This window comes from Muscardinus avellanarius (assembly GCF_963383645.1).
Source record: "Muscardinus avellanarius genome assembly, chromosome: 3".
Lineage (NCBI taxonomy): Eukaryota > Metazoa > Chordata > Mammalia > Rodentia > Gliridae > Muscardinus > Muscardinus avellanarius.
In genome coordinates, this window is record NC_137788.1 from 116,569,745 (window position 1) to 116,590,754 (window position 21,010).

The window sequence follows — 21,010 nt, forward strand, 5'->3', positions numbered from 1 at the left end:
GGATTAAACTCAGGGGTAACCTAGCTCTAAATGACATCCCCAGCCCCATTTTATTTTATTTTTATTTTTATTTTGAATCAGGGTCTCACTGGGTTGCTGAGGCTGGCCTCGAATCTGCAATCCTTCTGTCTCAGCCTCCCAAGTATTGGAATTCCAGGCGTGCACCACCACACTCAGCTGAGTTGGGAGAGAGGGAGCCAGGTGAGGAAGACCCAGACAGATGAAGGTGTCCCTCGGTGCCCAGATCAATGAGGCCTCTGACATTGAGAACACGGGGAGCTACAGAGGCATCTGTACAAGTCCAGCTGTTGCCGGGACTGGCCATCGGCCAACATCCTGTCACATGCTTGAAGGAGTTCATCCAGCGCCGCATACCTGAGCGCTGTCATCACCAGGCGCCATCAGGGAGGGAGGTCGGGCCCAGGAGGCCAGGGCTTAGCACCCAGGGCACCTCTGGGCAGAGCTCCCTAATGGCAGCCAGCGCGGCCCAGGGAGGAGCAGTGCATTGGTTGGGTAGATCCGTAGTTTAGAAGGAGCCGAGAAAGGCTCCAAACTAGCACCATTGTGAAAGGCCTGAAAGGTCTTCCTTCTAAAAGGTCACTAATCCCGGCACCGGCCCTGTGTCCCTCCTGTGAGTATGTGGGTGGCACCCGCTATTATCCTCATTAAACTGGGAAGCAGAGGTCAAATGAAGGACGAGGACGGCTCAGTCAGGCGCCTGGTCCAACAAGAAAGGAGAGAGGAGGAACAGCCCGAACCTCGGGAGATGCTCGGCAAAGAGAAGTGGACGGAAGACGAGCCAAAGCCTGAAAACGGAGGCCAGACAAACCCAAACTCAGACTCCGTCTCTGCGGAGGAGCCTCCCCAGCCCTGAGAGCTGGCCCTGCTCGGAGCCGCCACCGCATCCAAACGCTTCCCGTGTCCTGTGTCCCGCTGCTGGCAACTTTTGACCTCTTCCTTTTTTGGACTGCAAGGTCAGCAAAAGCATGGATCCTGTCTGTCTTGTTCCCAGCGTGTGCCCAGGGCCCCGTATTTACAGTGTCAAGGAAACAGGAGCCCGGGACAGGGAGGACAATGAGCGTCTGAGCACACAGTTAAGTACACATGCCAAGCCAGGCGTGGGTGCACTTGCTGGAATCCCAATACTTGGGAGCCTGAGATAGGAGGATCCTAAGTTAGAGGCCAGCCTCAGCAACACAGCAAGATCCTATTATAAAATAATAACAAACAGCTGGGTGTGGCGGCGCACACTTGTAATCCCCGCGCTTCGGAGGCAGAGACAGGACGATCGCGCAGGTTTGAAACCAGCCGCGTGCGCTGGCTTAGGAGACCCTGTTTCCAAATTTTAAAAAAATGTTAAAATAGGTCTGGGAGTGTAGCCCGGAGGTAGAAGGGCTTCCAGGAACCCCAGTACCACCAAAATAAAAATAAAAATAAATAAATAGTAACAGAGAGAGAGAGAGAGAGAGAGAGAGGAAGAAGGAGGAGGAGGAGGAGGAGGAGAGAAGAAGAAGAAGAAGAAGAAGAAGAAGAAGAAGAAGAAGAAGAAGAAGAAGAAGAAGAAGAAGAAGAAGAAGAAGAAATGAAAAGAGAAAAAAGCTGAGAGCATAGTTTGGAGGTAGAATGCCCCAGAGTTCAGTCCTCAGTATTAAATAAATAAATAATTTTTTTCAGTACTGGGGCTGGAACCCAGGGGCATTCTACCTCCCAGCTGCACCCCAGCCCTATTTTTTATTCTTTATTTTGAAACAGGGCTCACTGAGTTGCAGAGGGCCTCACTAAGGAGCTGAGGCTGTCCACAAACCGCGATCCTCCTGCCTCAGCCTCCCAAATGCTGGGATTACAAGTGTGCGCCATCACTGCCAGCCAATAAATAATTTTTAAAAAGGAAATACTAGGCCTAAAATCCACAAGGGCTCTGTCTGGGGACAGACAGAAAGTGTCACCTCCTTAAGACCAGAGTCAAATGTCACCTTTCCAGAGCGGCCTTCCCTGGTTACCCAATTGGGAATCACAGCCTTCCGCTGCCCCCAACTCCACTATCCCATTCCAATATAACCAAAAAATTCAGGACTTGCCTCATTTGCCAAATCAAATAGTCAGGTCAGGTCTTTGGGACCAAGGAAACAGGGATTGTGTGAACTTGCTAGCAATGGGGAGAGGTCAGTTAAACAGGGCAGCTGAATGTGCCCAAAGAGAAGACGCTTCCTTCTAATACCAGTGCTTCAGGCCACGTGGGCGGACTTATCAAAAGAAAACAAAATTCACGTCCACATTTTCTTTAAGGTGATTATCCTGGACTTGTGAGTTTCTGCTCTTCATTTCTGTGGCCGGTGAAGTGGTAAGAACATGTTGCTTGTTAACAAGGGGAGAAGCCAGGCGTGGTGGCGCACACTTGTCATCCCAGCATTCGGGAGGCTGAGACCGGAGGATCGTGGTTTGCTGACAACCTCAGCTACTTAGTGAGGCCCTCTGCAACTCAGTGAGACCTTGTTTCAAAATACAGAATAAAAATAGGGCAGGGGGTGTAGCTCGGAGGCCAAATGCCTCTGGGTTGCGTACCTAGACACCCCCCCCAAAAAAAAAATTAAGGGGAGGAGAAGGGGTAAGGATGTCAGGATTCTTTTTGTTTTTCGTTGTTTATTTTGGTGCTGGGGATGAAGCTCAAGGTGTTTTACATCTGAGCTATGCCCCCAGCCCTATTTTATTTTTTACTTGGAAACAGGGCCTCGCTAGGTTTAAAACTAGCCACCTGCAATTGAGCAGCAAGGTTGGAATTAATCCCAGAAGGAGGCTCTGTCCACCTGCGCTTCCTGCCTGCTGGTGTCTCACCATGGCACACGACAATGACATACTAGGCATGTCACTAAAACATAAAGGCCTTAATAAGGGCAGGACTTCACGCTGGCAACCACCGTTTCAAAACAGCACCTATTAACAAACATTTGTTAAACAAACCAACCCTGAAATGCATGAGCCTCTCATTCAACCCAAGATCTGTGACAGTTCCCCAAACTTTTGAGATGTAAATACTCCCTCCTAGCAGGGCCTGTTGGCGCACGCTTGGAATCCCAGTATTCGGGAGGCTGAGACAGGAGGATCACAGTTCACGGCCAGTCTCAGCTACTTAGCGAGGCCCTCTGCAACTCAGTGAGACCCTGTTTCAAAATAAAGAATAAAAAATGGGGCTGGGGGATGTAGCTTGGAGTAGAATGCCCCTGGGTTCCATCCCCAGTACCACAAAATAAAATAAAATATTCTCTCCTGAGCTTCTCCCCTTTCTCTCTCCCATTACTAAAGACACATGATTTTTTCTTTCTTTCTTTCTTTCTTTCTTTCTTTCTTTCTTTCTTTCTTTCTTTCTCTTTCTTCCTTTCTTTCTTCTTTTTCCTTCCTTCCTTCTTTCTTTTTTCTTTCTCTTTCCTTCTTTCTTTTTTTTCAGTACTAAGGCTTGAACCCAGGGGTACCCGACCTCCGAGCCACACCCCCAGCCCTCTCTATTTTTTTTTTAATTTTGAAACAGGGTCTCACTAAGTTACTGAGGGTCTCACTGAGTTGCTGAAGCTGTTCACGAACCTGTGATCCTCCTGTCTCAGCCTCCCAAGTTCTAGGATTACAGGCATCCAGTGACTGTTAGAGCTTTCATTCTCCTGTTTCTTTCCAACACTCCGTCCTTCCTGTTTGCTGCTAACAACCTGATTCCTTGCCCCCTTTCTCCTTTCTCCTGGCACATAAAAACATCCGAAATAGCAAATGGAAACCAGCCGTCTGTGCCTTCGTCCAAGATCCGCCTCTAAGAGAGGCCAGGGGGCTGGAGTGGACCACTGTGGAAGCTGCAGGGGACCCCGAGGGAGGGCACCCAAGCTCACAGCATCTGTCACTGGGGTCGATCCTCGTTTCTTTCTAGGTTTTGTTTGTCTGTTTGTGCTGGGGATTGAACCCAGGTGCATTCTACCGCTGAGCTACACCCACAGCCCTTTTTATTTTGAAACGAATCTTGCTAACTTGTGGTTGCTGGTCTCTCACCTGTCATCCTCCTATCTTGGCCTCTCAAGTACTAAGATTACAGGCAGCACCACCATGCCCGGCTGATTAATATAAATAATAATCATCCGGGCATGGTGTGTGTGTGTGTGTGTGTGTGTGGTACTGGGGGTGGAACCCAGGGGCTTTTCTACCTCCGGGCTATATACTCCCAGACCTATTTTATACTTTATTTGGAAACAGAGTCTCACTAAGTAGCTGAGTCTGGCTTCGATCCTGTGCGATCCTCCTGTCTCAGCCTCCCAAGTACTGGGATTATGAGCGTGCGCCACCACACCCAGCTATTTTATATTTTTAATTGACATATAGTTACTGCACATATTTCTGGGGCACATGTGGCATTTCAACCCAGTCAGATCCGGGTGACTGGCAAGGCCGGCACCTCCAGCATGGGTCACTGCACAGTATGGGTGGATGCTTACTGCTTCATCTGACCCCACATCTTGGGGAAAGGCGTTCCCCAAATTATGATCTGTTTTGTAAAACTGTCCTAAACTCTCCTTTCTCAAGCCTTAAAGGGATGGGGACTTCCTTATCCTAATATTTAAGGCATTCATGAGTGTAGCAGCTACGTACTTATCAGAGTATCCTAAGGAGCTGGGCGCGGTGCGCAGCTCGTCATCCCAGCATTCGGGAGGCTGATTCTGGAGGATCGCGGTTCGCGGCCAGCCTCAGCTACTTAGTGAGGCCCTCCGCAACTCAGTGAGACCCGGTTTCAAAAATAAAGAATAAAAATCGGGCAGGGGGTATAGCTCGGAGGTCGAATGCCCCTGGGTTCCATCCCCAGACCCGCGAAAAATAAACAAATACATAAAAATAAAAATCTTATGGCATTCTGTTTAGCCTCTTCACTGCTGTGGGTCTCTCTAAACAAAGAGGCAATTTTGTCACCCAATCCCATCAACAAGCATTGACACTCCCCCAGCACACGGACACACACATGCACACACACATACATATACACACATGCACGTACACATATACCCACATGCGCACGCATGCACACACGCACACGCCTGCACGTGCATACACACACACACACACACACACACACACACACACACACCACACCATCATTAGGACCATTCTAGGCACTGAGGCTACAAGGCACTTACTTTACAAGCAAGAGGACAATGAGCGGTGCAGTAGTGAGAGGTGCTAAGAAACATAATGCCAAGGACACTGAGGAAGGAAACAGAGATTTAGACAGTGATGGCTGGTGGGAGGGGCTTGCTATTTTCCTTATTATTTTTTTCTATCATGAACTGTTTTTTTTTTTTTTTTTAAGTACTGAGGATGGAACCCAGGGGCATTCTATACCCCCAGTCCTGTTTTTGATTCATTATTTTGAAACAGGGTCTCACTGAGTTGCCAAGGGCAACTAAGTAGCTGAGGCTGGCCATGAACTGTGATCCTCCTGTCTCAGCCTCCGGAATGCTGGGATTACAAGTGTGCACCACCACGCTCCGCTTAAAATTTTTTTTTTTTTTTTTTTTTTTTTTTTTTTTTTGGGTACTGGGGATGGAACCCAGGGGCATTCTTCCTCCGAGCTACACCCCCAGCCCTATTTTTTATTCTTTATTTTTTGAAACAGGGTCTCACTGAGTTGCAAAGGGCCTCACTAAGTAGCTGAGGCTGGCTTCAAACCTGCACAATCCTCCTGTCTCAGCCTCCCAAATGCTGGAATTACAAGCATGCACCACCACGCCCTGCTTAAAATTTTTAATTTTGAAACAGAGGCTCACTAAATTGCTGAGAGCCTCCCTAAGGTGCCAGGGCTGTCCTCAAACCTGTGATCCTCCTGTCTCAGGTACTGAGATTACAGGTGTACACCACCAATGCTGGGCTTAAGTGTCTAAAATTTGCTAATCAGTTTTAATTAAGGATGTGGAGACGGAGCCCAGAGTTCAGTAGGAAAGAGAGATGAGCCAACAGCCAGAGAGAAATATGGAGAAATGCCACCCTAAATATTAAAACCCAACGCCAAACACACAGCCAGGAAGCCTGCACAAACCAATACTAAGCTATGTCCTCAAGAGGCAGCTCAGAGATTCCCTGGGTCATGAGGCACGGCTCCGAGCCCGCTGTTCTGTATGAATAATTTGGACTTCAGTAATAATAACCATGGAAGCTGCTCCGCAGTAAGGGAAGCACATGTCAAGGACCGCACTTTTAAAAAGTCTACATACGGAAAAGCAACGTGCTTGAGTGCCTGCTCTGCGCCAGCAGGGCTCGAAGCACTTTGTTGCCATGGGTGAGATTCACAGTGGTTTGCTCTTTGCCCCTGATGGAAATGTAAGGCCCTTTCCCACCCACTTTCTGGACTAAAAAAACCTGACAGAGTCAAGTTACAATCATCACTGAATGAATGGCGGACATCGCGCAGGCTTACCCAGCTCCTGTCTGCGGGCTGCGTTGCTCTCCAGAGCCTTACAAGGTGCCAGGGGGCCGTGGGGACGGATTAGGAGGAGCTGGGTAGTGACACAGGTGAGACCAGAGCATGGAACCAATTCTACAAAATGGCCTGCGCGCCAAGTCCAGATTCATGGGACTGAAATTAGTGGCCCAGATTTTATGAGCCTCACAAAGTTCTTCCAAAGCTCCTCAGACAAGGTAGCTCAGGGCTGCATCTCACCACTGTGGGTGGCTAATATATTAAATAATAATAGTAATGTGTGCTCATAAAGTAACTTGAGCTTCTGACACATTCTTTAAATAGAGGCCTAAGTAAATGCAGGGGTGGAAACGGGAGTGGTGGTATACTCCTGGAATTCCAGTGCCTGGGAGGCTGAGACAGGAGGATCGCAGGTTTGAGGACAGTCTCCCTCAACAACTTAGTGGGACCTTCAGCAACTTAATGAGACTCTGTTTCAAAATAATTTAAAAAAAAAAAATCTGGGGATGTAGCTCAGAGGCAGAATGTCCTTGGGTTCAATCCCCAGTACCCTAGGAGGTCAGGACCTCTGATGCCCCATGATGCTCCAGGAAGATGACAAAGGCCAGGTTGCCTCAGGAGAGATGAGCAGACAGCGACTGTGTCAGGCCCCACGCGTGAACCTGTGGAGCCCCTGCCACAAATCTGGGCAGCGAGATTTCTACCCAAGTCTTCCCAGCCTCAAGCCGGGGTCCTCTCAGCCCGGACGGAATCAGTAAATGTGACCAGTGAACGAAGCAGAACACAGGTTCTCAGGATAAGAAAGAACCCAGGTCAGCCGGGAGCCATGGTGCACACCTGGAATCCCAGTGCTCGGGAGGCTGAGACAGGAGGATCACTGGGTCCAGGCCAGCCTCAGCAACTTAACAAGACCCTCAGCAACTCTGCCAGATCCCGTTTCAAAAATAGAAAGGCTGAAAGGGCTGGAGATGTAGCTCAGAGGTAAAAATGCCTCTGGGTTCAATCCCCAGTGGAAAAAAGAGAAGGAAGGCAGGCAGGCAGGCAGGCTGGCCTTGACATGTGATTGTGTCAGAAAATCTGGATTTTAGCTATAGATCTGGCATGACCATGTAAAACCCCCAGCCTGTCTCCCGAAATGAAATATTTCCCTTTCCAAAGACCAGAAAACTGGGGCTGGGATGTAGCTCAGTGGCAAAGCGCCTGCTTTGCAGGTGTGGCACTCTGGGTTCGATCTTCAGTTCCAAAAAGACAAAAATAAAAGAACCCCTTAAAAAATTAAGCTAAGAACAAACAAAGACAAGAAAGTTCTGAGTGCTTGAAACTGGTCTCCGGAGACTGCGCAGCTTATGTGCAGGCTCTGGTCCTTCAAGATCACAGGCACCTCCCCGTACCCACCTTCTGCCTTCTACCTCCATGGCCCAGAGCTGGGCTCCACATGCCTGCTGAGGGTCCTGCCAGCCTCTCCTCTGGCACAGCAGCAGGGCAGCTGCAGCCACACAGAGGACACAGGTGCTCACAGGCAGCCAGGCTCCCACTGAGCTTCAACAACCCTGGTAATATGTCACAATGGAACTGCCTGTCATCCTCCCCTCTGCTCCTGGGCAAATGTGATTTTCTTCCCTGTGGAGATACGGGGGTCATGTGGAACTTTTGCGACCACAATAAAGAGCTTGGAGTTTAAAAGAGGGTGTGTAGGCAAGACCCCCCGCCCAGGAAAAAGTGGTATATAACTGAGCCAAGTCAGGGCCCAGGCGCACAGAGGGTGTGAGGCTGCTGGGGCCTGGGGGGAGAGCCTGCGTGCCCTGGCCGTGGTCCCAAACTGATGATGATGGGATTTTGTTGTTACCCCCACCCCAGCCCCAGCTCTGCCATTACCCATCACCTCAGAATCCTTTTCTCTGCCAACAGGCCTGTCTCCCCCACTAAACATTGGCCAAGGGAATAAATAAGCCAAAGAAGGAATGAACTCTGCTTGGCCTCTGAGCCCTCGCTCCTCCCTTCTTATTTCTCAAATGTGCCGAGAGTTTGCTAGGTGGATGTGACGAGTGGGTGTATCATTCAAGCATCAAACGGCCTCATTTACAGGAGCAACAAATCACAAAGGATCAGGAGCAGCACCCCTGCCCTGTCCCAGAGCATCTCCGCCAAAGCCCCGAGGCCAGCCATCTGCCAGCCGCCTCTCACGTGCTCTCCAAATTTTGCTGGCAACGGCTCCAGGATGATACACACACACACACACACACACACACACACACACACACACACCACTTAGAGTTTCAGTGAGAATTCTCATTGCTGTGACCCAAACAAACTGACTATAATTACTTAGAGGAAGGAAGATGCATTTGCTCACAGTTCTGGAGATTTCAGGGGTTCAGTGCATGTTGGGCCAGGTGGAGAGCTCAGAGTGTGGTTCTGGAAGGAGAGAGAGAGAACGAACAGGGCTCTGCTCACATCACAGAGGACAGAAACAAGGAGGTCATGTATGCCTGCACAGTCCCCAAGGCCACACCTCCAGGGACCCCCTCCTCAGTTCACAAGCCTCCCTTCCAACATGGCTGCCTTGGGGACATTCTAAACCCAAACACAGGACTCAGCAAAGGGAGCCTTGGCCCTGCTCTTACCTGCTCTTCTCTCCCTGCTCTCTCAGGAGCCTGGGCCCAGCATCCTACTGTGTATGCCTGAATGAGATACAGACATGAGCTTCTCAGGGACAGTGGCCATCTTCCCTCTAGAGCACCTTAAAATTTCCAGCTGCCAAGGATGGGCCAGGCATCCACCAAGCTGGTAAGAAGCGGATGACCTCCGCAGAGCCTGATGAGTCCTGTCTTCAGCCTGCATGTGACCACCTTGCACCCCTGACCAACATCACAGATGCATTCAGCTACACTGCTGGTAACAGCAGAGACTCCTGGGCTGTGCCTCTGGCCCTACCTCACAGTCCAGCCTGGGAACTTTAGCATTCCCAGATATTTCTGGGAAAACTAAAGTAGCTCCTCTGTTCTTTCTGTGCATAAACCGTTTTGCAACCATTCTGAACGCCTCTTGCAATGATCAAAGCCCTGCATTGATCCAGCTTCCAATCTCATCTTCCTGTTCCACATTCTAGCAGAACCTATAGCACAGCCAGGCAGGGTGGCGCATGCTTGTAATCCCAGTACTTGGGAGACTGAGAGAGGAGGATCACAGGTTGGAGACCAGCCTCGGAAATTAGTGAGGCTCTCAGCAACCTAGCAAAACTCTGTTTCAAAGCAAACAACAACAACAAAACAAATTTAAAGGACTGGGGGTTTATCTCAGGGCTCAATCCTAAGCACCAAACAATCAACCAATAGTTAAACCAATTCAGTTTTAAAATAACATAATGAGCCGGGCGTGCTTGTAATCCCCGTGCGTTTGGGAGGCTGAGACAGGAGGATCACGCAGGTTCGAAGCCAGCCTCAGCTACTTAGTGAGGCTTTCAGCAACTTAGTGAGGCCCTATTTCCATAAAAAATATATATATAAAAGGTCTGGGAGTATAGCCCGGAGGTAGAAAGCCTCTGGGATCCACCCTCAGTACCACACAAAAAATAAAATAAATAAATAAAATAAAATAAAATAAAATAATAAGCCAGGCATGGTGGAACATACACTTGTAATCCCAGTATTTGAGAGGCCGAGACAGGAGGATCTCAGGTCCCAGGCCAGCTTCAGCAACTTAGCAAGATCCTATCTCAAAAGAAAAATAAAATGGAGCTGGAGGTATAGCTCAGAGGTAAAATGCTCCTATCTTCAATCTCCAGGACCACAAAAAAAAATATTAAAAAGAATCTACAATATTCACACCAGTCTCTTTATTCCCAAAAATCAACAAATTGCAAACAAGCTCTAGATTCCAAATAAGAACTCCTCAGGGAGCACAGACCTGCAGAGGCAGAGAGTCAACCTGCCACCAACTGGGGCCCATCATGGTGGCAGTGCTCATGGGAGGAGCCGAAGGAGGGGAAGTTGAGGTTTCTGCCCTCAGAGACCTCATCACCTAATTCAGAGGCCAGAAACCATGTAGGAAAACCATGAAGAGCCACGTGAAGCAAGAGCTTGGTTGTATGTTGTAGGTGCCCCTCGACCAGGGGCATAGGAGATGGAGAAAGCTGATCTCACATTTAATACACCCACTTTGGAGAAGAGAAAGACGTTTGTGGGAGGGCTGGGCGTGTCGTTCAGTGATAGAGTACTTTCCTAGCATGCGTGAGGCCCTGGGTTCGAAAGAGAGAAAGAAAGAAAGAAAGAAAGAAAGAAAGAAAGAAAGAAAGAAAGAAAGAAAGAAAGAAAGAAAGAAAGAAAGATGGAAGGAAGGAAGAAGGAAAGAAGGAAGGAAGGAAGGAAGGAAGGAAGGAAGGGAGAGAAAGAAAGAGAAAAGAGAGAGACTTGTAGGAGATAGAGAGGAATTGACATGGAGAGAGGGTCACAGAGTATAGGGAAAAGACAGAGGTGAGTTCTGTCTAATAAGACAAGGAAATGTCTTTATATAACACATAGCACCTAAATGTGTTCCAAATGAGTGGACTTGGATAGGAAGGACAGGGCCCAAGGGAAAGAAGCAGAGTGGGTAAAGATAGAAAGAACGGAGCTGGGAATGGTGACACACACCTGCGATCACAGCTACTCAGAAGGCCAAGGCAGGAGGATCATAAACGGAGGCCTGCCACCTGTGGTGCCTCATGCCTGGAATCCCAGTGCTCGGGAGAGTGAGACAGGAGGATCAAGGGTTCAAGGCCAGCCTCAGCAACTTAGTGAGACCCTGCTTCAAAATAAAAAATACAATAGAACTGGAGTGTAACTCAGAGGTAGAATGCCTCTGGATTCAATCCCCAATGGCCAATAAAAAATAATAATAAAATGGGCTGGGGAGTGTAGCTCAGTGGCAAAGCACCCCTGGGTTCAATTCCCAGTACCAGAAAAATATATTTTAAATAATAATATATAATATAAATAGGGATGCGCAGGGTTTAATTGGAAAACATAAATATATACGTTTTATATATATACAAATATAATGTAAAAATACTCCTTTTTTTGCGGTACTAGGGATGGAACCCAGAGGCATTCTACTTCTGAGCTATATTCCAGCCCTATTTTTTTATTTTTGAAACAGGGTCTCACTGAGTTGCAAAGGGCCTCACTAAGTAGCTAAGGCTGGTCGTGAATCCCAGATCTTCCTGTCTCAGCCTCCCAAGTACTGGGATTACAGGCATGTGTCACCACGCCCAGTCGGACTGTTCTTAAAGGAGAGTAGGCCTCTGGGCGTGGTGGTGCATGCTTGTAATCCCAGCGCTTGGGAGGCTGAGACAGGAGGATCACACAGGTTCGAAGCCAGACTCAGCTACTGAATGAGGCTCTCAGCAATTTAGTGAGACCCTGTTTCCAAATAGGTCTGGGAGCCAGGCATGGTGGCGCATGCTTGTAATCCCCCGCGCTTGGGAGGCTGAGACAGGAGGATCGCACTGGTTCGGAGCCAGCCTAGCTGGCTTAAGAGACCCTGTTTCAAAAAAAAAAAAAAATAGGTCTGGGAGTGTAGCCTGGAGGTAGAAGGGCTTCCAGGAACCCCAGTACCACCAAATAGGTCTGGGAGTATAGATTAGTGGTTATCAGGGACCAGAAAAAAGCAAAATGAAGGAGTGACTGCTGTTGGGCATGAGATTCCTTTTAGGGAAATGAAAATGTTTTAAAATTAGATTGTGATGGTTACACAATATTAAACAACCATTAAAGTGTGTGTGTGTGTGTGTGTGTGTGTGTGTGTGTACTGGAAATTGAACCAAGGGCTAATCTACCTTCACACTATACCACCAGCCCTTATTTTAATTTTTTCATCTTGAAACAGGCTCACTAGGTTGCTGAGGCTGTCCTCGAACCCTCAACCTCCCAAATACTGGGAGTACAGGTTTGGCCCACCATGCCTACCTGAACTATACACTTTAAATAAGTGAATTTTATAGCATGTGACTCATATCCCAATAAATCACTTTAACAACAACAACAAAAATTCATGAACCTGACCTGAACCTGACCTGTATAGTTCAAATTCGTCTACATTTGACTGCTTTAAAGACATCCGCCTCGGTCCGTAGTATTATTATCCATGTTTTAGGAGTTACCGAAACTCTCACAGGCTTTGCTGAGGAATGACTTCTGATTGTTTTTAGTTCATTTTATTTGGGAGGAAAGTCACGGCCTGAGACATTGGAGACGGGAGGGAAGGTGGACCCAAGTATCCCAAGACAGACTCCTATAGTAGAAAAGGCTCTGCTAGAACCTGGGCACGAGGAGCCAGGCCCAGATTAAAACCCGTGCACTTGACCTCATAAACCCTAAGCCTCCTGCCTCTGGCTTGGGACACTTTTTTCTACCAAAGCTAAAATATTGCTGAGGTCAGTGTTAACCTCGAAAAACCACCAACGCCTACAGATGTCATTAATGGAGAAATGGCCTGTAATTAACGGGAGGGAAATTCACCTGCTAGGAAAAACTTTAAAAACGAGAACTTATTTGTGCAGAGGATAATAAATGACCTTTCAAGATAAAGAAATCTCAAAGGGTTTTTGTCTATTAATTAGGCTGCTCCTCTCCAGGGAAGGGTACTCATTTGCAGGGTCTGCAAGTTTAGCCACCTGCTGAACGCCACGGCTCTGACGAAAAAAAATCGCTACCCAGGTGCTACAAGGGGCCTCTCGTTGTGATACAGAAAGCCATCTTTCAGATTCTGTGGGTTCCGTCTCACCAGAGAGACACTCAACATCTCAAAGGAAGGAAAAAGGAAGCCCAAAATCCTGTGATAATTATCCTTAATGGTTTGGCCAAACTAAGACCATGAAGCTTCCTGAAAACTCCATTAGCGCCGGGCATGGTGGCGCACGCTTGTAATCCTAGTACTTGGGTGGCCGAGGCAGGAGGATCCGGGTTCATGGCCAGCCTCAGCTACTTAGTGAGGCCCGCCACAACTCAGTGAAACCTTGTTTCAAAGGAAAGAATAAAAACTAGGGCTGGGTAGAGCTCAGAAGTACAATCCCCAGGACCACCAAAAAAAAAAAAAAAAAAAAAAAACTCCATTAGCTTGAATCTATACCTGTCAAGCCAGGCGTGGTGGCACATACTTGTAATCCTAGCACTTGGGAGGCTGAGATAGGAGGACCGCACAGTTTCAAAGCCAGCCTCAGCTACTTAGTGAGGCTCTCAGCAACTTAGTGAGACCCTGTTTCTAAATAAATTATAGGGCTGGGGGTGTAGCTCAAAGATAGAAAGCCCCTGGGTCCCACCCCCCAGTACCACCAAAAAACAAAAACAAAAAAGAAAGAAAGAAAGAAAACTGTACCTGTGGCGCCCACTAGGCCGGCACATCTTCACCCCACAGTGAATGCGCATCCACGGCTGGCCACAGGGTCAAGAACCTTACAGAACGTGCACTTAGAACTTCCATATCATTCCAACCCCTCCCCAGAGCCATCAGTTATAAAAACAGGAGGGTGAGTGTTCAATGTAGGTTTCTTTTGCGGGTCTGGGGATGGAGCCCAGGGATTTTTTACCTCCAAGCTACACCCCCAGCCCTCTTTTTTATTCTTTATTTTGAAACAGGGTCTCACTGAGTTGCAGAGGGCCTCACTAAGTAGCCGAGGCTGTCCGCGAACCGCGATCCTCCTGTCTCAGCCTCCCAAGTGCTGGGATTACAAGCGTGCTCCACCACGCCCATCTTATTCTTTTTTTTGAAACAGTGTCTCACTGAGTTGCAGAGGGCCTCACTAAGTAGCTGAGGCTGTCTGCGAACTGTGATCCTCCTGTCTCAGCCTCCCAAGTGCTGGGATTACAAGCATGCGCCACGGCGCCCAGCTAGGTTTTGTTTTTGATAAGCAGAACCATCTGTCCTGCCTCCACCGAGTAGAGTAGAAGCTCCTTCAATGTGGGAACCCTTTGGGTATTGGAGAAGCATAGGAAAATGTAAATGTGAGCGGTTATGCATCAGATAATTCTCATTATTCTAGGCTGGATTCCTTCCTAGCATGTCACCGGGAAGTCACCTTGTTCTTATTCACTGCAGTCTGTGTGGAAAGCTATTTCTCTCCTTGGGGAATGGGGAATTGCAGAATAACACCGGGGTTGTGAACCAGAGCTCAGGAATGAAGAAGGCCAAACCTCAGCTCAGCCCGTCATAAGCCATGTGACCTTGGGCAGGTATTGATCCTTCTCTGGTCCTCAGTGTCCTTGCTTTGAAAAATGAAGACAATATTCCCTCCTTCATGGGTGATTTCAAGAATTAAATAGGGTAGCCGGGCGTGGTGGCGCACGCTTGTAATCCCCGCGCTTGGGAGGCAGAGACAGGAGGATCGCGCAGGTTCAAAACTAGCCCCGCGCGCTGGCTTAGGAGACCCTGTTTCCAAATAAAAATGCAAAAATAGGTCTGGGAGTGTAGCCCGGAGGTAGAAGGGCTTCCAGGAACCCCAGTACCACCAAAAAAAAAAAAAAAAAAAAAAAAGAATTAAATAGGGTAACATGTGTAAAAATGCCTAATTTAAGCCAGGCGTGATGGTGCACACTTGGATTCCCTGCACTTGGGAGGCTGAGACCGGAGAATCTCAGGTTCGTGGACAGCCTCAGCAATTTAGTGAAGCCCTCGGCAACTTAGTGAGACCCTGTTTCAAAATACATTTTTTAAATAGGGATGGGGTTGTAGCTTAGAGGTAGAAGGCCCCTGGGTTCCATCCCCAGTACTACAAAAATAAATAAATAAAAATAAAAAATAAAAAACCAACATAGAGGCCAGCACATGATAAATTTTAGCTTAAAAGCCTCTTGCCTTTGAGACCACAAGCCCAGATGCCAAAGGAGCCGCATGAAAGGCATCAGAACACACTGAAACACAAGGAAGAAAGAGAGATCTTGTGCAGTTTACAAATGCCAGTGAAGTGACAAGCCACCACAGCTGCCTTCCATTTCCACAGAGGAAGAGGAGTCCTGCGGCCGTCATCAGATTCTCAAAGAGAGCAAAGTCAAAATATCACCTCTCCGCCAGGTGTAGTGGCGCACTCTTGTAATCCCAGCATTTGGGAGGCTGAGACAGGAGGATCGCGGTTCACAGGCAGCCTCAGCTACTTAGTGAGGCCCTCTGCAACTCAGTGAGACCCTGTTTCAAAATAAAAATAGGGCCGGGCGTGGTGGTGCACGCTTGTAATCCCTGCGCTTGGGAGGCTGAGACAGGAGGATCACACGAGTTCAAAGCCAGCCTCAGCTACTTAGTGAGGCTCTCAGCAACTTAGTGAGACCCTGTTTCCAAATAAAGTATAAAAATAGGCCTGGGAAAATAGCCCGGAGGTAGAAAGCCTCTGGGTTCCACCCCCAGTACCACAAAAAAAGATAAATAAATAATAAAAAATAATAAAAATTGGGCTGGACAGCCGGGCGTGGTGGCACACACTTGTAATCCCCGCGCTTGGGAGGCTGAGACAGGAGGATCGCACAGGTTTAAAGCCAGCTTTAACTACTTAGTGAGGCTCTCAGCAACTTAGTGAGATCCTGATTCTAAATAAAACATAAAATAGGTCTGGGAGTATAGCCTGGAGGTAGAAAGCCCCTGGGTTCCACCCTCAGTACCACCAAAAAAAATAAATAAAAATAAAAAATAGGGCAGGGGAGCCAGGCGTGGTGGCGCACGCTTATAATCCCCGTGCTCAGGACGCTGAGACAGGAGGATCTCACAGGTTCAAAGCCAGCCTCAGCTACTTAGTGAGGCTCTCAGCAACTTAGTGAGACTCTGATTCTAAATAAAATATAAAATAGGTCTGGGAGTATAGCCCAGAGGTAGAAAACCCCCTAGGTTCCACCCCCAGTACCACAAAAAAAAAAAAATAGTGCTGGGGGTGTCACTTGGAGGTAGGAGGTAGAATGCCCCTGGGGTTCCATCCCCAGTACCACAAAAAAAAAGTGTGTGTGTGTGTGTGTGTGTGTGTGTGTGTGACCTCTCAAGCCCCTGCTGACCCAGACTGGAATTACAGAACCTGCTGAAAGAAAACCCCAGCCTTCTCCTTTCACAGATGAAAAAATTCAAGGACAGGAGACTGGGGATTTGCACAAAATTACCCAGCAGGTTCCATGATTCCTTTGATAGGATACATACACAAATAGTATGTACCATTTCTAGTTCTTACAGCCTTCATTTCTTCCCTGTAATTAACGTGCCCCGCCCTAGCAATGACAGGCACGCTTCCAAAGCAACTTGAACCACAGAGAGTGATCTCCTGTGTATCCCACCCAGTGAGACTGAGATTCTTAAGAACAAGGATAATCTTTTATCTCAGTGCCTGCAAAAGGGCCTCTCAGATGTTCACGAGTCCCTGTTTACTAACGGACTGGCTGATCAGCACAGTTCTCTGCTTGTCCTAGAGGAACTTATTAAATGTTAAATAAAGTCCGGCCTCCTGATGGCGCACACCTGCAATCGCAGTACTTCGGGAAGCTGAAACAGGAGGATCGCAGGTTCAAGGCCAGCCTCAGCTAAGCAAGACCCTGCTTCAAAATAAAAATTTGAGATCCAGGCGTGGCGGCGCACACTTGTAATCCCAGCAGGGGGATTGCAGTTCGAGGACAGCCTCCACTACTTAATGAGGCCCTTTGTAACTCAGTGAGACCCTGTTTCCAAATAAAGAATAAAAAATAGACCTGGGGGTGTAGCTTGGAAATACAATGCCTCTGGGTTCCATCCTCAGTACTACACACACAAAAAAATTGAAAGTATCGTGGGGGCTGGAAGTATAACTCTAACACATTAGGTAGAATGCCCTTGGGTTCAATCCCTTGTGCCACACACAAAAAATGTGTTAAAAGCAGACACAGCAGATCCTGTTAAGAATATCACGTTTGCCGGGCGTGGTGGCGCACGCTTGTAATCCCCGCGCTTGGGAGGCGGAGACAGGAGGATCGCGCAGGTTCGAAGCCAGCCGTGCTGGCGTAAGAGACCCTGTTTCAAAAATATAAAATAGGTCTGGGAGTGTAGCCCAGAGGAAGGAGGGCTTCCAGGAACCCCAGTACCACCAAAAAAAAAAAAAAAAAAGAATATCACGTTTTTCTCTACTGCACACTCAGGCAATGGGAACTGCCCATCTAACCAAAAGAAAAGGTTGCTAGGGCGCCCTGAAACCCACCGACAGAAAGGGGCCACACCAGTGGTGCAGTCTATCATGATGGCTGCTGTCCATTCCCCCGCCCACCCAGCCCTACTCCCCTTGTTTGCCTCCAGGATTGACCAAACCTTCTTTAAGTCTTCAGTCCCACAAGGTGAAGAGCGCTAAGCAGGGACGCAAAAGCAGGAAGAGATCTTAGCATGATCCAGTTCTCGGGATTTAATTTTTAATTTTAATTTTTTTTTTTTTTTTTTTTTGGTGGTACTGGTCTTGGAATCCAGGGGCTTTCCTACCTCCGGGCTATATTCCCAGACCTATTTTATACTTTATTTGGAAACAGGGTCTCACTAAGTTGCTGAGAGCCTCACTAAGTAGCTGAGGCTGACTTAGAACCTATGCGTTCCTCCTGTCTCAGCCTCCCAAGCGCGGGGATTACAAGCGTGCGCCACCATGCCTGGCTCTTATAAATAGACTTTAAGAGAGTCCTGGCCAGTGCTGGGAGACTCCAAAGAGCAGAAGACGCTATTCAAGGGAGCCTCAGCAAGACCCTAGAGGGCAGAAAGCTGGTGAGAGACCGGGGGCACTGAGTCTCAGACCCCATCAGACCGCATCAGGCCCTGTGAAGCTGCAAGTCTTTGGGTTATCGAAACTTGAGGGCTTATTGTCACTCCCCACTTTCTCTGCTCCTCATCTAAACTGTCCCCAGACGCCATCCTTCCTTTCCTTCTCATCCATCCACCTTCTGTGGTTTAAATCTGCCGCATCCAGACCAAGGCCCCCACTCACTTGCCACCTGAGCTGTGCAACAGACCCCAAACTGGCCTTCTGTTAACACTCGTCTTTCCAGTTCACCCTACATACTGCAGTTGTGGTGACCAACTTGTCCCAGGCTGTCCAGCACTCTCCCAGAATTAACGCTGACAGTATCATGTCCTGTGGTTTTGGTAGCCAGCTGGCTGGGCTCAGCCACTCACCTACGTAAGAAATAAGCCAACAGATGCTAGGTATGTTGGCACATCTGTAATCCCAGTACTTGGGAGCCTGAAACAAGAGGATCTCAGGTTGGAGGCTAGCCTCGGCAATTTAGCTGAGATCCTCAGCCACTTAGTAAGACCCTGTTTCAAAGTAAAAAAATAATAATAATATAATAATAATTTAAAAAGGGCTGGGAGTATAGCTCAGAGGTAAAAAAGGAAGAAAAGAAGGGAGGAAGGAAGGAAAAAGAAAGAAAAATCCAACTATGAAAAAAAAGGAATTTGAATCCCTTTGATCAAACTGGGGAGAAATTGATATTGCCTCTTCACAGGTCCCACAGAAGCAGTTTTAACAGATAGAGACAAAGGCCAGTGGCTGTATACATGCAGATTTACTAGGCTGTGCTCAGCCGAGAGCATTTCAGCAGCACCCAGCCAGGGCTAGGCAAGGTTTTCCCTCTCAGCCTGGGGAGTCCAGCGCTCTGCTTCACTGGGAAACCCCTTCGGCCCTGACAAACTGAGACAGCTCCCGCGTCCTGCAGTCTGACTCAGATCTTCCCCAAACAAAGCTTTGATCATGTAGCTTCTCTGACCAAAATTAGCCCGATTCACATTTTTCATTAAAACAAACCCTGATACATTTCAAATCTGCATCAAAGAATGTATAAGAAAGCATATTGGACTGGGGTGAGGAAGAAGTGTGCTAGGTCTGGTTTCTGTCATAACCCCGTGGGCCCTTCACTCGGTCCAACTGGAACTCAGTTTCCTTATCTGTAAAATAGGGAGTTTAAGACGAGATTTCTCTTTCAGCTCCAAAGTTCTTTAACTCTGCTATTCTATGTACCCTCTGTTTAGCCAGAATCACCAACTCGCCCTAATCTAAACACAACATCTGGTCCTAAATCTATAATCCTCCTGTCTCAGCTTCCCAAATGACTGGGATTGCAGGCATGTGCCATCGTGGCGGGATCATACTTAGGTTTTCTAATACTTGGCACTTAGCGTGTCCTACCCCTGGTGTTTGAAATCTTTTCCTATGCAAAGCTTCTTTATTCTAACTTAAGTCTTTCTGCACTTTTGTGATTCCCTTGCAGAATCTTGACATGTAGTAAATAATATTAAAGGTCATTACTAATAACTGATTGGGTGATGGATATATAGAAAAAGCCCAACCAGGGACCTAGAGATGAGGCAAAAGCAGAAATACAGGTGAGACTAGGATTCTTTGCACCTTGCACAAGATTCTCCAATGCAACAATCCATGTATCCCAAAAAACATTCAAGAAGACACTCTGTGCTCAGGACATTGTGTTAGCATGTCATGGATATGGAAATGGGGGACAAATAGAGGCCCAGGTTGCTGACAGTATCTCTTCCTCACAAACACCGTAAGCTTCCAAGTTGTCCCTCAATTCCAACTTTTAATAAGACTTGAAAGACGCAAGTAGCTACAGGTCACCATCATACCCTACAAGACCAACATGTCCCTGAAAACGATCATGTGTCCACTTCTCCCACTAGCTTGTTAAGTGGGGAAAAAATACAGCAGTCCAAAATAAATTGATAGATTAATATACAAATATCTATTGATACAAGCCAGAGACTAGTCTAAGAGAAATCTCTTCCAGGAACTATATCCTGACCAAATACATAGACTCTCTAAGCTCTACTTTGATGGATTTTTGTAAAGAAACCATATAGATGACCCGTTTGGGCATAATTTGACTCTTGCCTTCATCAGTCTTGGCAAGTGACACTAAGGATAAACTCCGCATGCATTCTTTCTTTTGGGACCCCCACAGCAAGTACGCACGCACACACACACACACACACACACACACACACACACCCCTAATTAAGTGGGGCTGAGACTTGAACAATGTCACCTATTCTAATGACAAACAGGTTCATGAGCAACTGGGAGAAGTCAACACACCAAATGGTTTGCAGAGGGAGAGGTCGAGCTGAGCTGAACTGGGCTGAACCGAGCTGGGTTGGGCCCAGAGTGATTCAGGCTCTGCCACAGATGGGTGTCTCCTGGGATGGCCTTAGTAGGACAATTAAAACCCCTTATAAATAGGATGCGTTTTCAGGTCTCCAGCATCTTCCTTGGCTGCTGAATCTTCTGCTCTCTCCTGCTCACTCAGGTAAGACGTCCACGGGGAAGCAAGGCAGTACCTGCGAGGCCCTTCCTGAAGTGCTCTTCCTGAAGGGCTGGGGAGGCCTGAGACTTCTCCCTGCGGGTGATAGACTCCGGTACCTTCCTGCCTCCTTTTTCAGACTATATCAAAAGGATACGGTGATCGCTGGGGCAGCGTTCAGCTGAGCTTGTGAAAGATATTTGCCTCTGCATCAATGTGTCCTAGTAGACATCTCAAAACTGAGGGCTGGAACTATTCGTGGATAGCCGAGTCTCCCATCGCGGAACATTTACTGTCTGTGCAAGAT